This window comes from Chionomys nivalis, chromosome 14 (genome assembly GCF_950005125.1).
Source record: "Chionomys nivalis chromosome 14, mChiNiv1.1, whole genome shotgun sequence".
In the NCBI taxonomy this organism is placed as follows: Eukaryota; Metazoa; Chordata; class Mammalia; order Rodentia; family Cricetidae; genus Chionomys; species Chionomys nivalis.
The window spans coordinates 39,683,236-39,705,921 of record NC_080099.1 but is presented as its reverse complement, the minus strand read 5'-3'; the positions used below and the strand labels follow the sequence as shown (position 1 = coordinate 39,705,921).

At 42.3% G+C, this 22,686-nt stretch overlaps 1 non-coding gene across 1 annotated transcript; it reads left to right on the top strand.

The window, feature by feature from the left end:
- Positions 1-2,699: 2,699 nt before the first annotated feature.
- Positions 2,700-2,772, top strand: Trnak-cuu (transfer RNA lysine (anticodon CUU)). The gene has a single exon. It is a non-coding gene; the product is annotated as a tRNA-Lys (tRNA).
- Positions 2,773-22,686: the final 19,914 nt, after the last annotated feature.

The following is a 22,686-nucleotide window of genomic DNA, read 5'->3' as shown; positions in this document are numbered from 1 at the left end:
GAACATACTTTGCTATTGTTACATGTTTTATAAATATCAGTCAGGTCAATTGGCCTATGGTGCTTCAGCATCCTGTATCCGTATTAGCTTTCCATTCTATCAGTTATTGAGAGGAGTGTTGACATCTCTGAATGTGGCTCTGTGCTTGCCTATTTCTCTTTCATTTATTTTGGTTAGTTTTTCTTTCTTTCTATTTTTCAAATTCTACAGCAATGACATACCAGCATTTGGGATTGTCATTTCTTCTTGGTGAATTGGTCCCTTCCTCATCACTAGGCATCTTTTCCTTAACATTAGCCTGGCATACAGTTTAACATCCTTGAACTTTTGTCCTAGTTGTGTGTGTGTGTGTATTTGTGGGAGTTGTGTAGGTGGATTTTAAAAGAATATAAAAAATCTACGAATCTCTGTCTTAAGTGCAGTGTTTATTCATAATTACTGAGATTTCTGATGTGGGTATGTTTAAATCTTTTTTTTTTTTTTGTAATCTGTCTCATTTGTTTTTGTTCCTCTGATCATTTATTTCAGTGCCTTCTTCAACACTGGATGTGTTTTATCATTTATTTCACCTTCCTTTCTGAGCACTGAGCTATCATTCTCAGCTCTGCTGTTTTGATGGTTGCTGTGAGGTTTGTAGACTGTATCTTTAATGTATTACAATCTGCCTCATTATTCTATGCTTCTTCGTGTATGTTATCAAAACGTCATAAAAATAGGACTCCATTTTTGTCTGTCAGTTTGTGATAAGGTTTTCATCTGCTTACTACACTGATATTGTTTTGTGTGAATAGTCAATAATGTTTTAAAGAAATTTGAATAATACCAATGAGGCTTTTATGTCTGCTCATATTGTCACTATCACTGATGTCCTAAGTTTCTTACCAAAAACACATTTTTCTATCTGATATCATTTTCTTTCTGTGTAAGAAGTTCCTTTAATATTTCTTGAAATGCACACCTTCGGGTTATTCATTACTTCGGCCTTTATATGACTCACTGGTGGTGAAATCCTGCAGTGACATGGGGCTGGAACTCTACTAGTCTATTACTTTAATAATAAATCTGCGGTCACCTTTGCATGCGCTCTGCATGCATGTATCTTTTTAATTCTGGACATCTTTAAATTTTTCCCCCTGAACTCTGGCTTTGTGATGGCTATGATGTGTACTGAAATGAACTGTTGACTCTATTTTTCATCAAATTTGGAAAAAAATTAACCATGAATTCTTCAATATTTTTCTGTATGTATTCCTTCAAGCTCTTAGGTCTCCAAAGGTTTAGCAATGTTCTAATCTACCACTCCCCCTTACTTAGACACCCTGTATTGTAGTCTTTAAGTTGAGTTTTCTTTTTCAGCAGTGTCTAATGCTTCACAAGCCATATTTAGTGCATTTTTTTTTCATTTCAGTCTTTGTGGTTTTTACTTTACAGTTGAGCTAAATTTTAAAATCTTCTTTATTTCTTTTATGGTTCTATATATGTTCTGGACCTTTGTAACACAACTTGGTGACTACTATAATGGCAGTGTTCATCAGCTTGAGGGGCAGCTTTAAACAATCACACTTTCTTTCCCTTAGAGTTTGCTTTCTCCTCTTCTTCATGATGGGCACATTCTCAGAGTTGACAGTCCCTGTCTTGAAACACTTTGCTGTCTTGAAAACACTTTCTAGCTTTCCTTTGATGGGGTAATTTTTCCTCGGAAGCAATGTGATCTCTTCATGTCTTGCTACTAAAACTGATTCAGTGAAACCAGAAAGAATGATTCTCATACCTAAAGACTTAGCCTTTGAAGTACTTTACTTGGTGCTCCAGGCAGTCAGAATGTGTCGAGTTTGGTGGATGAGTGTCTGTTCTGCTCCTGACTTGGAGCAAATGCTTGTTGTTCAGTCTCTGTATAGATCTGTAGTTTCATCATCTAAGACAATCAGTATCCTGTGAACTAGATGAGAGACATCTTCTGTATGATAGAGCACACTGTCAGCTCTTCTTTCCAGTACCATGTTCTTCAAACCAGCTGACTTCGTCTCTCAGAGAGGGTGCTGCCACTGCCTGCTGCATCTCCTCCAGTCAGGGGATCTCTTGGGATTTAAATAAATCCCTTTTCTTTTGGCTCTTTAATGTGAGCTGGCCAGTTATGAAAACAATACCCTCTTTCCCCATCTGTGGTGGTCTGAAGGAAAATGGTCCCCATAGGTCCATAGAGAGTAACACTATTAGGAGATATGGTCTTGTGGGAGGAAGTGTGTCCCTGGAGGTAGACTCTGAAGTCTCATATATGCTCAAGACAGGCCCAGTGCCACTCTCTCTTCCTGCTGCCTGCCAATCCAGATGTATGACTCTTGCCTCCTTCTCCAGCACCATGTCTGCCTTCCAGCCACCATGCATCCTGCAATGACGACAATGGACTAAACCTCTGAAATGTTTTCCTTTATAAGAATAGCTTGGTCATGGTGTCTTCTCACAGCAACAGAAACCTTAACTAAGACACCATCTCTTGGCATCACTCTTCTTCACTGTTTGATGTCCTTTACCTCTTGCATCTTACCTCCATCTTCATTTGTTTCAGGAAGCAGAATAAATTCAGTCCTTGAATCTGACCTTGGTCAGAAGCAGAAGCTTAATAAACTAAACTAACAATACTTAGCACTCCCCTGTAGTGGGAGCTGCGGGCTGTGTTCCTGCCGCCCCAGCTCCTGGTCGCCCGGCTAGCTCAGTCGGTAGAGCATGAGACTCTTAATCTCAGGGTCGTGGGTTTGAGCCCCACGTTGGGCGCCAGATGAAGGCGAAGGCGTAAGTTACAAACACCAGTTTGGAATTATGATTAATAAAATGCTTATTGATTTAAAAGGGAAAAAACTTACAGATCAACATCACAGACAAGAGCCCTCTGTGCAATCAGGAAGGGAGTCTAGTCACCGGGAGCGGAGCAGGAAGTAAGAGCGAGGAGGGAAGTAGCCGCTTTTTTAAAGGGAGAGAGACCACGCCCCAATGGGCTGGTATCTCAGCGGCTATTGGCTGGAGGAGCGGAAGGACCTCCCCCAACACTCCTCTAGGCCATAGACCTTCTTCCTCAATAGAATTTATGGATTGAGCGGAAAACTCTGGATGGCATTTATCTGCTCTTTCTACTCATTTTTTTTTTAACTCTTAGAAATGTCTTGTCCAGGCCGGGCGGTGGTGGCGCACACCTTTAATCCCAGCACTTGGGAGGCAGAGGCAGGCGGATCTCTGTGAGTTCAAGGCCAGCCTGGTCTACAAAGGGAGTTCCAGGACAGGCTCCAAAGCTACAGAGAAACCCTGCCTCGAAAAACCAAAAAAAAAAAAAAAAATATGTCTTGTCCACTATCACTGTGTTGTTAAAAAAATATGCCTTTTATTTTTCATAGTCTCTGTACTTTTACCAGATGTTTTCCACAGTAATTCTTCTGCTTTTACTTCCATCCAATGAAAGCTCTAAAGCTTAAAAAGTTCCTGCTTTCCCTAGTGAGGAAGTTTAGAACCTTCATCTGGTGATGGATCGAGGTAGAGACAGAGTCTCAATTTGGAGCAACGGTCTGAGCTCTTAAGGTCCAGATGAGGAGCAGAAGGAGGGAGAACATGAGCAAGGAAATCAGGACCACGAGGGATGCACCCACCCACTGTGACAGTGGAACTGATTTATTGGGAGCCCACCAAGGCCAGCTGGTCTGGGACTGAATAAGCATGGGTTGATTCTGGACTCTCTGAGCATGGCGGACAATGAAGGCAGATGAGAAGCCAAGGACAATGGCACTAGGTTTCGATCCTAATACATGAACTGGCTTTGTGGGAGCTTAGCCTGTTTAGACGCTCACCTTCCTGGACGTAGATAGAAGACCTTGGTCTTCCCGCAGGGCAGAGAATTTGGACTGCTCGTCAATATCGAGAGGGAGGGGGAATGGTGTGGGGGGAGGAGAAGAGGAGTGGGGATAGGGGGAGGGGAGTGGGGGGAGGGGGCAATATTTGGGAGGAGGGGAGGGAAATGGGAAACAGGGAGCAGGTGGAAATTTTAATTAAAAAAGAATAAAAGAAAAAATTAAAAAAAAAAAAAGGATGTCTCCTACAAACTCCTGTATAAGAACTGGTGGTCCCTAGTTGTGACATTGTTTGGGGAGATTTGGAGGGGTGGCCTTGTTGGAGAAAGTACATCATGGGAGGTAGGCTCTGAGAGTTAAAACCTTGAGTCATTGTTCCTAATTAATTCTCTCTGATTTATGCTTTTGGCTTGAAGATATGGTTGCGCCTTCAGCTCAATCAGAAATCCCTGAGCTTCCTAAGGCCATGCCTGCTATTTCTTACCATGTCTTCGCTCACATTATCATGAACTGCCATTCTTCTGAAATTGTAAGCCAAAAAGAAACACTCTCCTTTGAGTTGTTGCTGGTCCTGGCATTTATCACAGCAACGGAAAAGTAAAGGAGACACCTGGCTTCCCTCTAAAACATCCCATCGTCTCTGTGACTTGCTTCCCAAATGTGCCCTTTGTCCCATTCCACAGATGGGGCTTTCAGCTTAAGACAGTGTTAGCCAGTGAAACCAATCATTCCAAGCCATGAATCACTGCCATGCTACATGTTCCAACAGCAGTTCTGAGACTAGTCAGTCCCTCAGAGGAACGACTCTGGAATCGCATGTACAATCCAAACCATTCATTTGGTTTTAGTGTATGAGATTGTTGCTTCTACATCAAAATCCAGTGCTAGACACATGTCCCAGCTCCCTAGATGGTTGATAATCCTTTCAGTTCTGCAATTTCTCTTGCCTTTGTACACAGAGTAAAATGATGCCAGGCACACCTGGTTGTCTCTGCTGAATCTGTGCTCTCCTTTGTATCTTACAAAGTGATTTCTCCTTTTGTTCAGGACTAACTACCGGTTGCACTGACCCTTACTCAGACCCTCTCCTTAAATAAAAGAGCCTTGTAATCTCAGACTCTCTTGCCAGTGTGGGTCCGGGCACCAACCTACCCCTGCTAGGAGCAGCTGCAAACATTTTCGTTCTTGCAGTACAGATGCTGCTGTCTCCTCCCCTGTCCCATTGCTGCTGTTCTTGTTCCAGAGACAGGATGTAATGATAGGAGCCACTGCAGACTTCTGGCAGTCCAGTGAGAGAGAGAGACAGGGGAAAAAAACACTGAGATCATGGCTCTGATGTCTTTAAGCCACTGAACCAGAACAGCAACTGCCTGTCTTTGGTTACTCAGGGCAGATACACAAATTTCAAGAAAAACATGGCTTGAAGTCACTGTTTAGTTGGTCACGGCTGAATCAAAGTCCCTGTGTACAAATGGAGAAATAAAATGTTGTCTCTGCATAATTTAATCAATTTTAATTCTCTTGCAGAAAAAAAAAGGTCTTTTTCTTAGAAAACAAATTGCTTTAAAAGTGCCTCTGGCCCATGGCTTTCAGTCTTTAGCCATAAGGTCAGAATCATGGGCAAACAACCCAGAATATAGTTTATTTACACTCTTATTCGTAGATTCTGAATTCTCTGGAGACAGGACCTGCTTTTGTGTATCCTTTCCCCCATAGAACATGATACCCCATGGAGCATGTTAGGCCAGTAAGGGATTATTTGATTTATAAACAGGAATAGAAGCAGATCTTTAATGCCACGGTGGAAGACCTTCCCACAAGACAGAAAGCAACGCTCAGGTACCTGGTTTGAGAAGCAAACAGGAGGGAGTCAGAACACAGGCCAGCTCTTGATCACACTCCCTATTATATAGAAAACACCATGTGGCTCTCCAAGGAGACAAGTATCCTCTAACACCCTGAAGGATACAAAAGGAGCCTTATGCACAGAGGCTGTAGCAAATACGCTCCATTTTCAGCATCTTCTGTCCTCTGACATTTTACTGAGAAAGACAATTATATTAAAAAATAGCCGTCACACTTAGTGAACTGTGTGCTTTACATGGATGGTGAGTCATAAGCCACAAGTGACAGGCAGTCAACAGTGGCCTGAATGGCTGTGCATGCTGGTTATTGATTACCAAATGTTTGGATCTGGAGGTGTGGTATTCTCCAGCCCATGGAATCAAAAGCTGACAGGAACCTGTGACAATTCAAATTATCTTTCTCCTCATGCTTGTACATAAAGACTAGACAAATCATCCTGGCATGAATCTCAGAAAGCCTGAGTCACCAACGGCAGCTGTCTGACGGTGAGGTCACACTTCTGCCTCAAGGCGAGAACGTCTTTTGGTTAGGGTCACTGAAGTGGACAGATGGATCAGGCAATGTCAACATTAGCATTGGCATTGTATTGTATGGCTTTGCATGTTTGAGGCCCTTATTTTCAATGACATAGGCCTAGGAAATATGAATACTAGAGGAATAGATCAAGAAAAGCAGGGTGGAAAAGGCCCATTTTCCTGAAGTTAAATTTGTTAAGTTGGAAAATTTACAGTGAGGCCTCTGAAATGAAGGTAGAATTTGCCATCTTTCTTTTGTACAGACTGGTTAGACTGATAAATAATACATTTGTATTATGCTTGTGAAATATGCAAATGGAGTCCAATTTGCAAATAAATGCCTTGAAGAATTTTTATAACTTCGGGGGTGCTCTAATCCTGGGATTTGCAGCCTTCTTCTTTCTGAGGCCTTTATATTATTTTGTGACAGCTGCCATCAATTTAATGAAGCTATATGGAAAATGAAGTTTGGGGAGCTCTTATTTTCTTTTTTCTCACTGAAAGAAGAAAATGATCAAAAAACTGGCAAGATGGGAAAGGCCAAGCACATTTGCAAATAGAGAAATAACGCATGTCACGGATGAGGGGAGGAAACCCAGCCAGCTAAGCAGGCGCAGCCTTGTTGGTCATTCCTGTCCTCCACTCCCATTCCCAGCATCCTCTCCTTGCAGTGGACATGAAGGACATACAATTAGAAGTTCTAAATTTAGGTGCTAACATAGTGTCTGTTGGCATCAGCAGGACGTAATGACCGAATTTGCAAGCTTGGGAAGCCCTGTAAGAAATGGTCATTCCATATATTACATGTATTACAGGACCCCAAGCTAGAGAAGAGTGGTAGGCAGAACCCACACTGCTTCTTTGCAAAGAAGATACCAGTCCCCTTTGGTGTATGCAGCCATAGTAGGGAAAAAGAGCAGGGTCTTACATGGGGAAATGGACAAATCTGCCAATCCCCTTGGACATATGCTTTTAGTTTACTGTTAGGGAATGTCTCTAAATAACCACAAGTGATACCATGCTCTCAGTAGCCCCAGCGCTCAGATGTTAAGTAGAAAGAAAGCACAGAAGGTTCCGAGGCTCGCCAGGGTCAGATAGTGGAGCGTGGCAAAGCTGGAATCAGAACAAAGGTCATTCATTCTTGAATCAAGGCTCTTCTGTGCATCTTGCTTTTGTATCAGGTGCCTCTTTTGCAAACAGCCTTGTGGAATTCCTATGACTCCTCTGTGTAGGAGAGGACTTACTGGCTAAAAATAATTTTAAAACATATTTAAATGAATTCTTCATTAATAGTGAATTAGTAAAAGTAGAATTTAATTAATCTCAATTGCCAACTCCATCCGGGAGCTGGAGGCAGGTTCCTGGGCACATCATAGGAGATTATCGCCATTAGGTTAATAGATGTGGGAAGGCCTGCTCACTGTGGATGGTGCCATTCCCTAGGCTAGAATCCTGGGCTGTTTAAAAAGAAGAAAGTCAGCAGCTGAGCACAGGCACTCCTTGTTCTGCTTCCTGACTGTGGAGGCAACACGATGAGCTGCCTCCAGGTCTTTCAGCTGTGACTTCCCTGCCACATAAACCGTACCCTGGAAGAGTGAATCAAAATAGAATTCCTCCCTTAAGTTGATTTTGTCAGGTTATCATATTGAAGCCACAGAAAAGTAACTACAACACCTGCCAAGTACAAAAGGTGGCAGGAAAGAGGGACACTGTGCAGGAAAAGGCAGGGGCTCGCTTTCTTGATGACTTGGAGCCTCTTATGTTTCTTAGATCAGAGTTCCCAGATAGCAGAACCCTCTTCTCTGGCTAGAGTCTTAGGGTCTAGAAAGAACATCTCCGAGAAAAACCAGGTATGGGGGAGGTCCTCAAAACATAAGAAATATCTGGCTCATCTGTGTAATGAACCCTGCTTGCTGATCCAGATTTAGATGGAACAGGAAAGGGGAGCCAAGGAAAAGAGGACAGGGCAGGGCCTAAGCCACCTTCTGACTCCTTCGGCTCTGTCCAAGATATGTGGGAATAGCAAGGAGAGGCAAAGACAAATTATGGTGGCAGGAGAGATGAAAGGGGCTGATTGTCTTTGTAGATGTGATCTTTCTCTTAGCCACCTTCCCGGGATGGAGTTGTGCCCTCCTACGTCATGTGTTCATTTCATGCATTATTCAGCAAAGATTCATGGGAGCAAGGTCACGGGAAAGGAAGACACAAGGCTGCTGTTCTTATGAAGCTTTTGTTGTAAAGAATGGGAGGGGTGATGGGAATGAAATAAACAAATATGCGGGCAGTGGGGGTTAGGTAGCTACACATTCTGTGAGGAAAGAAGATGCTCAAGTCATAGGGAAAAAGAACAAAAGGTGGTATTGGAATAAAGACCTTAAGGACAAGATCGGACCAGTCAGGGTGGTATGGCTGTAGACTAGAGACCTAAAACAAATGAGTGATCCAGACAGGAGGAGTATCCACAGTACAACAGCACACAGTGAGTGGAGTCACATACACAGGTATACTCGTGTGTCCAAGAAGCAGCAAGAAGGCCATGATGGCTGCTGAGTAATGACTAAGAGGGGTAGGTACAGTAACTGAGGAAGAGAAGACAGATGGACTGTGGGCCATACAGCTCATACTTGGTTTAAATGCAAAGGATATTGTAAGGACTTTTACTTGGTGCTCTGAAGGATAATAAAAAGCCATTGGGGAGTTTTAAACAAAGAAGATTTGTAGAAAAGCAACAAGGCAGAATGGCTATCACCAAGAAAACAAATGACAGCAAATATTGATAAGGATACAGACAAAAGGTACCTTTCTACCGTGCTGGTATGTAAAGTGGCCACTGCAGCAGTTGAGGAAACAATATGGCAAATTGGCACCAAGAGTGTGGCTGTTGTTGTGATAAATCTGACTGTATGATTCTCAGGACCATAGAACTGGTTTGTAGGAGGAATGAGGAAGACATTGGAACCTTGGGCTAGAAAAGCCCTAGAATTCTGTAAACAGAGCCTAATGGTATATTCTGGCACAAGATTTACAAACTAGAATGCCAAGGGATACGGAGACACAAAGTTCAGATCATTAGATGACAAAGGGAAAACCAGCAAGAGGCTGTTTGTGTGATGTGTCGGTAAAGAATCTGGCCATATATGGTCAGTGTCCTGAGAACCTGAGGGAGGCTGAGGTCAAGAGTTATGGACTAACTTGTTTGGCAGAAGTAATCTCAAGGCAGGATAGCATTTAGATTGTGCCATGGTTATTGTTCACTGATTTTTATCCATGTCTACACCTAGGGAGATCAACAAGTGGAGCAAGATATGAACATGTCATTTGACCATGCTGTTCAGGGAAGAAAGGAGGGGGTTTGATGTTGCAGATGAGGAAGATGCTACGAAATCAGCTCTAAGAGTTAAAGAAATTAGCACCAAGGAAGAGAAACATTTTGCTGTTCCCTGGGACAATAGGAAAGGTATCCTGAGGGCAAAACTCTGCCCATGAAGGCTCCAACTTGGGAAGAGCCAAGTTCATTTGAACAGAGAGAGTCTAAACTAAAAGGGCACTGCAAAGGGTTTCTGGCTCTAAACAGGGGCCTGGATGCACACAGAAGTCCATGCACCTGTGGTCCAAAGGTGTCAGACTCCATCTCCAGCTGAAGATAGACTGAATACATTTTGCATCACAAGAGGACCATGAACCTCTGTGGGCAAAGGGCAGAGGTTTTGGTTTAAAAATGATGTTTGGGTATCAAGTTGAAAGGGGTAGAATTGTCATGGTCAATATTGACTGCCAATAAAGCAGGATCTAGAATGATCTAGGAGGCAAACCTTTGGGAATATCTGTGGGGAAATTCCTAGATTATGTCAGTTGAGGTGTCAAGACTCACAGCTGAAAGTGGCACTTGTCCACAGGATGCAGTCCTGGACTGAATAAAAATGAGAAAGCCATTGACCACCAACATTCATCTCTGCTTGCTTTGTGAAAATAGAATGCAACAAGCCATCTCAAGCTCTTGCCACAGTTACTTCCACATCATGATGGGCTGTCTACTTTCTTCCTTAAGTTGATTTTGCCAGGTATTGTCACAGCAGTAAGAAATCTACCCAAGAGGTACAATTAAAAAGTCAGAAATTAATGGTATAAGAAAGGTGGCATCAATGAGTGATGTCAACATATCTTTGCCTAGGTCATTAGAAGAGTGATCTTAACATTTATACTGAGACAGGAGAGGGCAGGTTAGGAGGTGTTTTATGTATGCTGTGTTTCAGAGGTACATCAGTTATGGAATAAACATTGCATGGTATTGCCCTTGCTAGTTGTAGCCCTTTCTCTATTCAAGGTTTTTATGCAAAACCTTTGTTATTTGGCAAGATGTTTGACTTGGAGTGACATCCATCCAGTGCATTGGAGTTGTGGTTTTGAGCAATGACTGCATTCTTTTCCTGTGAGTAAGCAATATGAGTGTTTGACTTGGAGCAAGCTGTCAATCATGGATAAGCATATGCAATGTACATATGAATCAACGTGAAGGACTGAACCCTCCCAATCATCTTTATGGACCCGGGCTGACATCTATTACATCCTGTCCAAATAAAGGCAAGTAGTCCTGTGCCAGGATGCAGGGAAAAGCTGGAGCCAGTGCCCTCCCATTTCTTTGACACTTAGGCCAGATCTTGATTTGAGTCCAAGGTTCTTAAATACTAATATGATTGTATCATTTTAAGATAGGCCTATAAAGAAAAAGTATTTTTTATAGCAAAATAAATTTTATTGCTTGTAATCCACCATGACTGTCTAACTTTGACTTTTCTATACATATCTATTTAAATTTTTATTGGGTTCCCTTATAGTCCTCTTTAAGACTTACCCTTATCCCTTCTGCCTCTTCAGGCAGAGTAGTGTGTGGTCTGTATTTTACATCAAGAATCTCCCACTGCCCAGTCCCAGGAACACAGACTAAATCCCTTGCTTCAGATTTAAGCACATCTTTGTTTCATTCTCTGTATGGACTTTTGCTCTTCATAAGCCCTTCAATAAAATAGATTATTAGCCAGACTCAGGCTGTAGCTCTTTGGTAGAACTTGCCTAACAAGCATGAAGCCGTGAATAAAGGCAGTGTCACCAACATTTTAAACTTGTCCAGAGTATGGGCTGGATGTGGTAGGGGTTGATGTTTATAATCTGCTATGAGGATTGCCCAGAGGCTAGTGCAGGAGGATTTCTATGAGATGGGGGCTACCTGGGCTTTCTTAGTAAGGTTGATATCAGCCTAAGCTGCAGAGTGAGACCCTGTCTAAAAATATCAAAAACGAAAATGGGTTCATTAATGAATACCTTATTTTATATTAACATTTAAATTTTTTATTGTATTACATACCAACCACAGTTCTCCCTTCATCTCCTCCTCCCCCACTACCCCCATCAACTCCTCAAAGAGAGTAAGGCCTCCCATGGGGAGTCAACAAAGTCTGGCAGAAGTTTAGGCAGAACCAAGCCCCTCTCCCCATTAAGACTTAGCATGGTATTTCATCATAGGGAATGGGCTCTAAAAAGCTGAAAGACCCCCCGAAGGATGTCTTTCTTCTGGAGAGACCCCCTACCCAAGGATCAGTCGAGACCACTCGTGCGGATGCAAACAGCAAGAGGATTTTTTATTCTGTCATGACAGGGTCCCTCAGGTTCGGGATATGAAGGACATCCACAGCTGTTACAGCCCATCTTTTAAAGCAAAGGGCCACAGAGACAAGGGGGGGGGGCTGTAAGTTGTTTTTCAACTTATTGGATTGGCTTATTTAAAAAGGCTATTACCAATAATTAGCTGGAGAGTGATTGCCAGATCAGATGAGGTAAAGGGAAACTTCTGAAGGTCACTTTGCCCCTTCCCAGGGACTAAGTCAAAACATCAGTAACTGAGTCAACACCTAAGGGTTATCATGCCCCTCTTCAGGGAGATGGAAAGTTTCCAACATCTCAGTACGTGCATGCATAGCTGTTATGTCCTTGGTTCCCAGGGGAGGTGGGGAAGTACTGAGAGTCATCAGAAATGGCTTTAGATTTTTCTACATTTTCTTAGGGTTGAGGGGGCTTACAAATGCATTTAGAGTCTTTCAAAGCCAGTTCATGCACCAGGGGTAAATCCTTGTCCCATTGCCAGGCGACCCACACAAAGATCAAGTCACACAACTGTCAGCACATTCAGAGGGCCTAGTTGGATCCTATGAAGTTTCCCCAGCTTTCAGTCCAGAGTCTATGAGCTCCTACTAGCTCTGGTCATCTGTCTCTGTGGGTTTTCCCATCATGATCTTGACCGCTCTTGTTCATATAGATATTAATACTTTTGATAGAACAGTCTCTGTGTGGATTGCTGTTCCTAAGAATGAGCAGTTCACACAGAGCATCTCAGGGGAGTTCTCAGTGTGGTCCTGATGAGGCTGCAAGAGATGAGGGCAGGGCTGGAGAGATGGCTCAGAGGTTAAGAGCACTGGCTGCTCTTCCAGAGGTCCTGAGTTCAATTCCCAGCAACCACATGGTGGCTCACAACCATCTGTACTGAGATCTGGCGCCCTCTTCTGGCGTGTGGGCATATATCAAGGCAGAATATTGTATATATAATAAATAAATAAATACATCTAAAAAAGAGAGAGAGAGATGAGGGCAGACCTTGCCATTCTTGCATCTCACCCATCATGGCATTGAGTGCTAATATTTGAAGAATCCCCATCGCACCTACCACAGAAGACGTGGAGTAAAGGCATCAACTACGGTAGACATGTGCAATGAGAATTACTCCATGCTGAAAGAGGTTGGGGGTAACCTGATATTCCTCTCTCGGATATTTATAGTGGGTATTTGCAGAATGGATGTAGAAGACTTAGATTTAAAAAATTGTTTAAAACATCTTAGATCTGTTTAATCTTATTTAATATAGTAGTTTCATAAACTCGCCTTTGTTACTAGACATCTTTAGGAGTATTAAGTTCTGTGGAACATAATGTGAAGGGCCTGAAATAATTTGCTCCTTCTAGAAGTTAGTATCATAAAGGATGACAACACACATCTGTATCCCCAGCTTTGTGGGGCTGAGAGGTTCAGATACACATACAAGTTCAAGATCAGCATAGGTGACACAGTGCATCCTATCTCAGTCCATCAGTTCTCCATCGCACAGGCTTTAGCTCAGCTAAAAGGCTTGTTTTCAACCCTACTACTCTACTGTAGAATGCCACGGCCTTACATGAGTTCCTTTGTCCCTCTGTGATTTTATAAATTAAGGTTCTGATCTAGTTTAACCTGTAATCATTTTACTTGTGAATGCATACAAATTCTGTTAAGCAATAAACAGTATGATTTTAAGAGTTAGGTTTATCTTTTTCCACAACCCTGCTTCCGTCTCAGTCAGCATCCCTGGCTTAGAGTAGTCTGAAGCAGTGTCTAGAAGCAAAGAATTACGTTAAGAGTCAGTTCTGCTATTTATTAACTGTGTGGTCCTGATCCGGTCACTTGCCATCTCTGGACTTCAGTATACTTAACTATTAAATACTCAGGCAAACTGAAATGGACAGATGGAACAATTACTCGGAAAGCTCTGCCAATGGGAAACAAAACAAAAAAAGACAACAGAAGCAAGCGCCTCATAGAACTATTAAATACAGATGTTGGGAGGTCAAGTCCATTAAGCATGTGGAGTGTCTAGCCAGGAGGGTAGCAGAGCCTGCTGCATAAGCCACCCTGGGCTTTCACTGCTCACTTCCTGCTTCTGCACTTATTTGATAATCATCCTGGTATTTAATTTCACTGTCAAGAACAGAGGTGATTCTTGGTAGTCACCCTTGAACTTCCAACAAAGAAGTCAGCCCAGTCCCCATCCCATTCCCAAATTGTCTCTATCTCCCTGGGACAAATGGGGCCTGTCATTAACTTCCAAACCTCTGGCCCAGCTACAGAAGGCAGAACAGATACAATTTCCCTTCCCGCTGCCTCCCATGCATTTGTTTTCCCTGCATGTCAGATGTTTGACTTCTAACTGTCCTCTGGCTGCAACCACTCAGGCAAACTGAAGTGGACAGATGGAACAATTACTCGGAAAGCTCTGCCAATGGGAAACAAAACAAAAAAGACAACAGAAGCAAGCGCCTCATAGAACCCTGCCACTGAGAGGAAAAGGCTGATTGGTTTAAATTATTCCCACAGCCTCCAGCATCCATTGCATTTTCCAGGTAATTGCTCCGCTCTCCCTGTTCTTTCAGGTATTGCAGCCTCACATAGGCCTTTCCTGAAGCAACTGATGATGTATTTGGGCAAGGTTTGTCTGGAAGCAAATGTTTGAATGACTTCTATCGATTCGTTGGCTTTCGTGATAAACACAGGTGTTGTGGCACTGGGGAAATACTGATCTCAGGATGGGAAGACACTTTAGGATAACACACGTGTTCACCATTAAGTATTTGAAAAAAAAAAATGGAGACAGTTATGGCTAATGTTTCAGCACTCTCAAGTCCAGCATCCTGGCTTCAGTTCTTGCCTTTGCCACATTTTTGCTACTGGACGTAACATCAATTATTTAGCCCCCGACTTCCAGTTTCTTGGCCTCTCTGTGGCAGATAATAAGAGTACCTACTCACTGAATGATAGTGAAATGAAGTAGTAACGTATATACGTGACAGCATGGGGCCTGGCACACGGGAAATTCCCAATAAATGGAGAGTTTTATTAATGAATTATTAATAACCAGCCTTCTGTTTCAAGCGATAAGCATTAAAGACAGAAAAGCCTAGTACTCTAGATGACAAGAGCAGAGACTTCTACGCTGTGGCTTTTGAGCTCTCAGTTGGCCTGTCTGATTGATGGTCTGCTACAATTTCACATTCCCTGGAGCATGTCCTCATTGACTGAGAGGTACCTGCATAGAGGAGACCATCACACTCTATGAAGTCTGCCTGGTACTCCCAATATGAGGATACTCTGGCTCAATCCTAGCCAAACAGTGAGACTCAGTTTGCTGTAGGAGTAACAGGCCCTAATTGGACCTTCCAGGCACCACCGGCAGTCTCAGCAGGATAACTCGGCACCTGTTCTGGCCTGCGGTGGATGCTTTGTGCCTACGGGCAGAAGATCAAGCTGCAGAATGCGAGATGTGAGATGTTCTTGTCAGACCCCTGCTGATCTAGAGCAGAAATCAAAGCACATCTGGATGGGTTAGGTCTCAATTTTATCATCAGTGAAACAAATCCATGCAAAGAGATCAAAGACTTCCACAAAGATAGGAAATTATATTAATAATGTCTACCGCATACCCAATACTTCAAGTCAGGAGCCTGTTTGGTTTAGCTCCTGTAACCACCGTTCAGAAAAGACATTCTGATTTAGCCTGTGTTACGAGGCATAGAGGGGCTAAGTGATCAGATCACCAAACTGGGAATGTGTGGCTATTTGAACCAGAGCCTTCTCATTTCATAAATAGGAGGCTTAATTGCCTGCTCTGTTTTCTTTGAGGGAGTTTGTGTTGATCTGGGGATAATTTTCCTGGTGGTCCGAAGCAGAACCCCGACTTTTTTCTTTTATTTAAATAACATTTTCCCATTTATTTTACACACCAACCAGTTTCCCTTCCCTCTCTCCTCCCTTGTCTCCCTGTTTCCCACTACCTCCCTCATCCACTCCTCTATGTCCACTCAGAAAGGGACAGGCCTCCCACGGGCTTGCACAAAGCATGGCACATCTGGTTGAGGCAGAGTCTACCTCCTCCCCTTAGTCAGAGTCAGGTAATCCAGCATGGGGAACAGGTTGCCCAAAGCCAGCTAAGCACCAGGGAGAGGTCCTGGTCTCACTGTTAGAAGCCTTACTTAGAGACCAAACTGTAGGATTGTCACACACATGCTGAGGGCCTAGGTCAGTCCCATGCAGGCTCCTTGGCTGTTGGTCCAACATCCATGAGCTCTTGTGAGCTAAGGTCAGCTGCCTCTGTGGGTTCCTCCACCATGACCCCATCTGACTGGGACAATTCCTTCCCCCTTTCTTCCACAAGACCCTCAGAACTCAGTGCCCTGCCTCTGCTTCCATCAGTTACTAGATAGAGTATTTCTGATGGCAATTAGGGAAGTTACCAATCTGTTTACAGTAGACTCTTATCCCAGATCCACCCCCAAAGAAAAATACTAAAGACAATGGGATACTCTTTGTTATGATTACTAGCAGAGCAACTCTGACAGGTCCCCTAGCAGGTGGGAGACTGCGCAGTGGGTGGGAGACAGACAGATATGCTGTGCAAAGAGAGCTTGAGTAGAGTTTGTTTAGTGGACATTAGGAAGGATATAAGAGTAGGGGGTTTCAGAGGAGGGGAGAAAGAGAGAGGGGGACAGAGAAAGAAAGAAAAGAGAAAGAGGGGAAGAGAGAGGCAGAGACTGCCTCTTGAAAAGAACAACAAATACACACACACACACACACACACACACACACACAGAAAGGGGGAGGGGGAGAAGGTGTGAGATCAGCTTGCCTTGGCCAGAAGCTGGGGGGGGGGGGTTGGGGTTGGGCAGAGTTTGTCTCTTAAAGCAACAGGGTACCCAGGTGACAGGAAAAGACCAGAACATTTATGAAGATTTATAATTACAACATTCCCACTTTTTTTAATAATAAAAAGGCGAGGAGTTAGGCATGGTAGGTTAAAGGGGTGAGGGTGTAGAGTTCTCAAGACTGCTTTCTGCTGATTTGTGGACATTAGAGTCTTGGGGAATCTGAGAGAGCTGGGTTGCTGGTCATGGGGTAACTGGTTGTTTCACTCCTGTTCAGGATTTGTGATGTGGAACTGTCTGGTGTCTCTGGGACCTGGCGAGGTGTTCGCAGAGCATAGAATGAGGTTAAGTTTAGGAAGAAAAAAAAATCTTCTTTAGGTCCTGGTAACTGAGGAGGAGGAGTCAGGACCAGGGAATTGAGAGAGGGTTGTATCTGATCTATTTAAGGTGAATCCTTTAATTCAGTTCCCAGGAACTCACAAGAACTCTTTGAGTTTGGGAAAACGTAGGTCATGCATTGTATAAACAGCAGCATATTTATGCCAGAATGACCTTGACAGATGTTTTTGTACAATGAAAAATATCTTTAGAACACAACCAAAAAGAATTTAAAATCCTGATCTTGTAATAGTGCTAGTACTCTACCAGAGTTAGATTAATAGCTTTTTAATCAGCATTTTATTGATAATGTTAAGACATAATGAGAGAGAAAAATTTGATAGCTTGCATTTGTCCTTAGACCTTTATAATTTGTAGGCATACACCTTAATAACTTGTATTTGTATATCTTAAGATACCTTTTACTAGACATGGTAAGAGGTTATGCTGAAATTTGTGAGATTGTCCTTTTTAATCTCACAAAACCTCTCATTTGTCAAACTGCATCAGAGGTCTTTAAGAAGGACAAAATTTTACTTGAGTTATTGATTTAAAAAATGATCGATAAATTACTCGATTGGCTATCTAGAGCCATTCCTCAGGGTCCTCCACAGTCAAGAGGGCAGGGGCTTTCAGGGCTGTATTTGCCTTCTGTTGTTAGTGCAGGGCCTGACAGGCTTCAGAAGATCCCATATGTTAGGAATCTGTAGGAAGACAAGCCTACTTTGACCTGAGCATCTTAGGCAATCAATTCCAGTGATTCTGTCTAGAGATCTGTAGGAGTTTAGATGAAAGGTAGTTCCTCCCAGTGGTTAGTACTTTCACTTGATGAAGCAAGTTGTGAATGGACATTGTTCTGTGCCCATCTGTCTTCTGTCTTCTGTGGAGGAAATAGAGAGCTGCTGCTAGGAGCCAAACTTTCTCTCTGTTATAAAAAGCCTTTTAATAATTAAATGTTCCTAGATTTCTGAGCACTTGAGGGCTGTTTATCGGGTATAGATAAGTTATGACTACAGCATAGGATCTGCCTAGAAAGCTGGGTTCAAGCTTGACCGCACTGGTTTTTAACCTAACTGTTTGAAATAGAAGCTCAACAGTAAAACTGACAAGAATGAAGAAATGTACAAATATATGCAGCTGAATTTAAGTTCCATACACATCTACACACACAGAGTTAAAGCTAACTTACGTTCACATGTTTACATGTCATGTTCAGTTTTATTGACGGAGCCATTTCCCCAGTCTTCTTTAGTGCATTTTGTTAGCAACATTTTTTTAAAAGTTGAAGAGACTGAGTACTTGTTTGCTGGGCAATGTACCAAAATGGACTCTTTATTTACTCACAATATGTACTTAGTTTGTTTTCTTAAAAAGTGTATATGGTGTCTCTGAGAGACATCCCAAGAGACACTGTGAGGACACATGGTGGTTCAGACCTGTGGGACAGGAGATTAACTTTCCTGGTAGTTGGTTCCCCATGCCCCATGGGATCACTGCTCACACAAATGTGGACATCCACCCTGTAGCTGAGGCTATTATTGCTCCAACATCTTTCTCCTTCTCTGCACTCACAAGATTTTGTGTCTAGGCACAAGGATGGAGCCATCCTCTGGCACTGGCCTTCAGATGGCTCATCAAGAATTTAGATAGAAGCTTGGAAGCCATGACCTGAACAGTTTACATCCCCCCATGCCACAGGGTAGGATGATGATGGGTCAGCAAACAACTGTCCCTAACCACGGTATGTGTGCCAGGCACCATTTTATTCTATCCTCAGAACACCTACTGGGATGTGGGGTGCGAAGTTTTCCCTTTCTGTAGACATGGAAATTGAGGCTCAGTGAGGCAAGATGCTTCACAAAGAATCATGTAAACAGAGACTGTGCCTTCATTATCTGGCCACCCAGACCCGAATAATCACAGAGAAACTATATTAATTACAACACTGTTTGGTCAATGACTTGAGCATATTTCTAGCTATCTCTTATATCTTAAATTAACGCATTGTATTAACACGTGGCTGTGGCATTACCTCATTTTCTTCATGTCTTGTTTTCTCGGTGGCTGGCTGACTTCTGCTTGACTCTGCCTACTCTCTCTATATATCTCTGTTCAGATTTTCTGCCTGGCTTTACTATGCTAAGCTATTGGCCAAAACAGCTTTATTCATCAACCAAGAAAAGCAACACATATATAGAAGGACATCCCACATCATATTTTTCTGCCTCTGTCTTCTCTTGGGTCTCTGAAATATCTCATTATAATCCTTAAGCTTTGTCTTAGAAATAGGTTGTCCCCGAGTAAGTTTTTTACATCTTGAGGCGTGGGTATAAAGAAGCGGTAGTAAATGCAACTGCCACCCGTCTAGAAAGACTTCACAGTGAAACAGTCTCAGATTCGTGCCATAACCTATATTTTGCATTTAAACAGATTTTTGACAAAGAAGCTACTAGGACACATCTGTAATTACAAGTTCATATAATAAACTGTCTGATTTTGTCACATGACTAGACTCAGAAGCCAAAGATCCTTGATAAATTGGAAAAACAAGATCAGCAGAAGGTCTAAAATAATGTTCAACAGATACAATCCAATTATGCACATCCTTGTGTAAGAGATGTTTTCAAAATACCATTTTTCAGTTTTGTGTGTATTTACTTTCTCCTTGAAAGCATTTGATTTTCAAAGAAAATCTATTTTTCTAGTGTCTATACACAAACTGTAGCTATTCTCATGAAGTGTTCAATGCATCAGTTAAGTTGAAGGAATTAGGGTTGACAAATCAAATCTGTTCTTTAAAAAACCCCAGCATACTCCTTTCTCACTTGTACACTCTCAGGCACAGGGCCATCCATCATTCCAGGGTCTGGAAACTGCTTCAGAATTGCTTCAGAGGCAGTGGTTAGAAATCATTGCAGGTGGTTTCTGGTTGAGGGCCAAGACATTTTATGCATTTTTTTTAGATATCTACATAGGCACAAGAGATTAGCTTTGATAACTGTAATAGAGGCAAAATATCGTAGTGATTAAGTATGTATGTTCTAATACTAGGCGGGTTGGTTTTAAATCTGGGCCTTGTGACATTAACCCCAACATCCTATATCTCTGTTGTAGCTTTAGCACACAGAATAAAGAAGGTGATTGTGGACACTTTCTAGAGTTATTGTGAGTTTTGTGTCACTTAGAAATCCATGACATAGTGAGAAGTGGATGATCTGTAAAAGCCGGCACTAGTAATACTTCAGCATTGCCAAAAGCTACTTGTAGTAGGAAGGCTGCTTGTTTGTTCCCGGATGCCCAGACTCCCAAAATAACCACACAGAAATTATATTATTTAAAATGCTGCTTGGTCTATTATCTCTAGATTCTTATTGGATAGCTCTTTCATATTAATTTAACCTATTTCTAGCAATCTGTGTATTGCCAAAAGGCTGTGGCTTACCAGGTAAAGTTCCAGTGTCTGTCTCTGGCAGGGCTACATGGCTTCTCTCTGACTCCACCTTCTTTCTCCCAGCATTCAGTTTAGTTTTCCCCACCTACCTATATTTTGCCCTGTGCCCTGTGCAAGCCTAAGGCAGTTTCTTTGTTAACTAATGTTGTTCACAGCATACAGAGGGGAATCCCACATCAGTTACCTATAAGCCATGTATACCATTACTGCTTCCCAGCCGTGCCTACTACCACTGCCCCCCCCAGCTTTGCTACCACCATACATCTTAATACACTCTTAAAATTTTCTTTTCCCTTCCTATTTTTCTTTTTTTTTTATTCTTTTATTCCTTTCACCTATAATGGGGAAGAAAATTATTTCTCCTTTGAAAATGAGTCCCTGGAGATTTGAAAACTGGTTTATTTGGACAGATGTGTGTCACTGAACAAAAGATCTCGGTATGCCCTGTTGACATATTTCATGAAAAGGATGAAGTATGGGTTATATAGAAATTCATATTCCTGCTCAAGATTCACCTTTTAAAAGTCTCAGGACCACACCAATGTTTCTTTTCCCTGACACAGCCACCACCATATTCTCTACTTTGCCCAGGACCTTAGGAATTATCTGCCAAGTTAAGAAACAACCAAAAGGCAGGTTTATGTGGCATAAATATAAAGGACATTTAACACATAGCAATCTATCCAAGGATGTTAGCTTAATCAAGACTTTCAGTCCTGCTTTTATTGTAAACTGGTCATATTACCCCAAATCAGGTTCAGTTAGAGACAGCTGAATCCAAGGCTTCCCAAGAGGCCACCCTCCTACTCTTTCCATCTCTTGTCTTCATCTCTGTTCTTTCCAGGTAGGTTTGGCCCATGTGTTTCCAAGTCCAAAGGAAACATCATTCTTTTCTCCAGTCACTCTACAAACATCCCAGGCAGGCAGCATTCATTGATTAGGCTCATTCATGCGCTGCCCTGAAGCTATGGCCATATCATTAGCCCCATTTGTTTCCTGAGCCCAGTGGAGGGATGATATCTGGGAACACAAAAATGGGCTTTGGCTGTTCTTGTGTAGAGATCTTGTTTGTCCTTTGCAACTGTCATAGCTATAAATACAATAAATACAGTGATACCCATAGCACTCTGAGAGATGGACAAGTTTTTATGTATCACCCTTAATCCAAATCCAAATCTCTTTTCATATAAGATTATATTCAAGTTTGAATTATTCAGGAGTAGCAGGTCCATAAATTCCTAGTTTTACCATGCCCTGTCCCCAAAACGTCAGACAGAAATAATCCCCCACCCCCAAACCTGTTACTTTTGAGCTTATATCTGTTCTGGTATTTGCTATGTGGCCTCTTTTCTCTTAAGTAAATTATTTAAATTTTCTGCTTAAGTTGTGGAAGCTTTTATTTGAAAAAGAAAGAGACTAAACAAGAATTATCAGCTCACAGAATTTAGGAAAGAGGCCAAGACTAATTCTCCCACAGAAGTGTTTTGAGCCACTGTTCTTGCTACATCAATGGAATGAGAATTGCTCACTATTTCCATGGTCACATCCTCAACACTTACTGCTTTCTCAGCCCTATTGCTCACAAGGCAGCTGCCATAGCGCCAGCCCTTATCTCCTTTATTATTACTGACAGAAAAAGATCTGTTTTGAGATCCCCATGACTACCTCCTATCTTCACAAATTATAAACAAAACTTCTGGCTGCTGTGGAATCAATCACTGATTAAATGTGATATGTGGGGTGACTTAGGGCTGGGTCATGTGCTTCGTCTGAAGGTTTGGTATAGGCTAGAAACCAACTATGGGTCTAAAAAAAAGGAAAGAGTTTGTTTTCAAATGAATCTCTAATCTGGAATCAGGAATGAAACAATAAACCAGGGTCAAGAAAAAAGAAAGAAAGACAACTCTCTTTTCAGCCCCCATGTTTGCTCATCATCTCAGCCAGGGTGTCTGACTCATGTGTGACACACACTATGTGGTACTCAGTGAAAGCTTGCTAGAACGAAGGAGGAATAACATGACTAACTAGGGTGAGTCAACCATTGTCTGTCTGCTGCTAACATTGTCACACTGCATTGGTCAGGGCTTTCTTCAGAAATGGAGAATTCTGGACTATGGGGTCATTCACTAGATTGATTAACGTAGCCT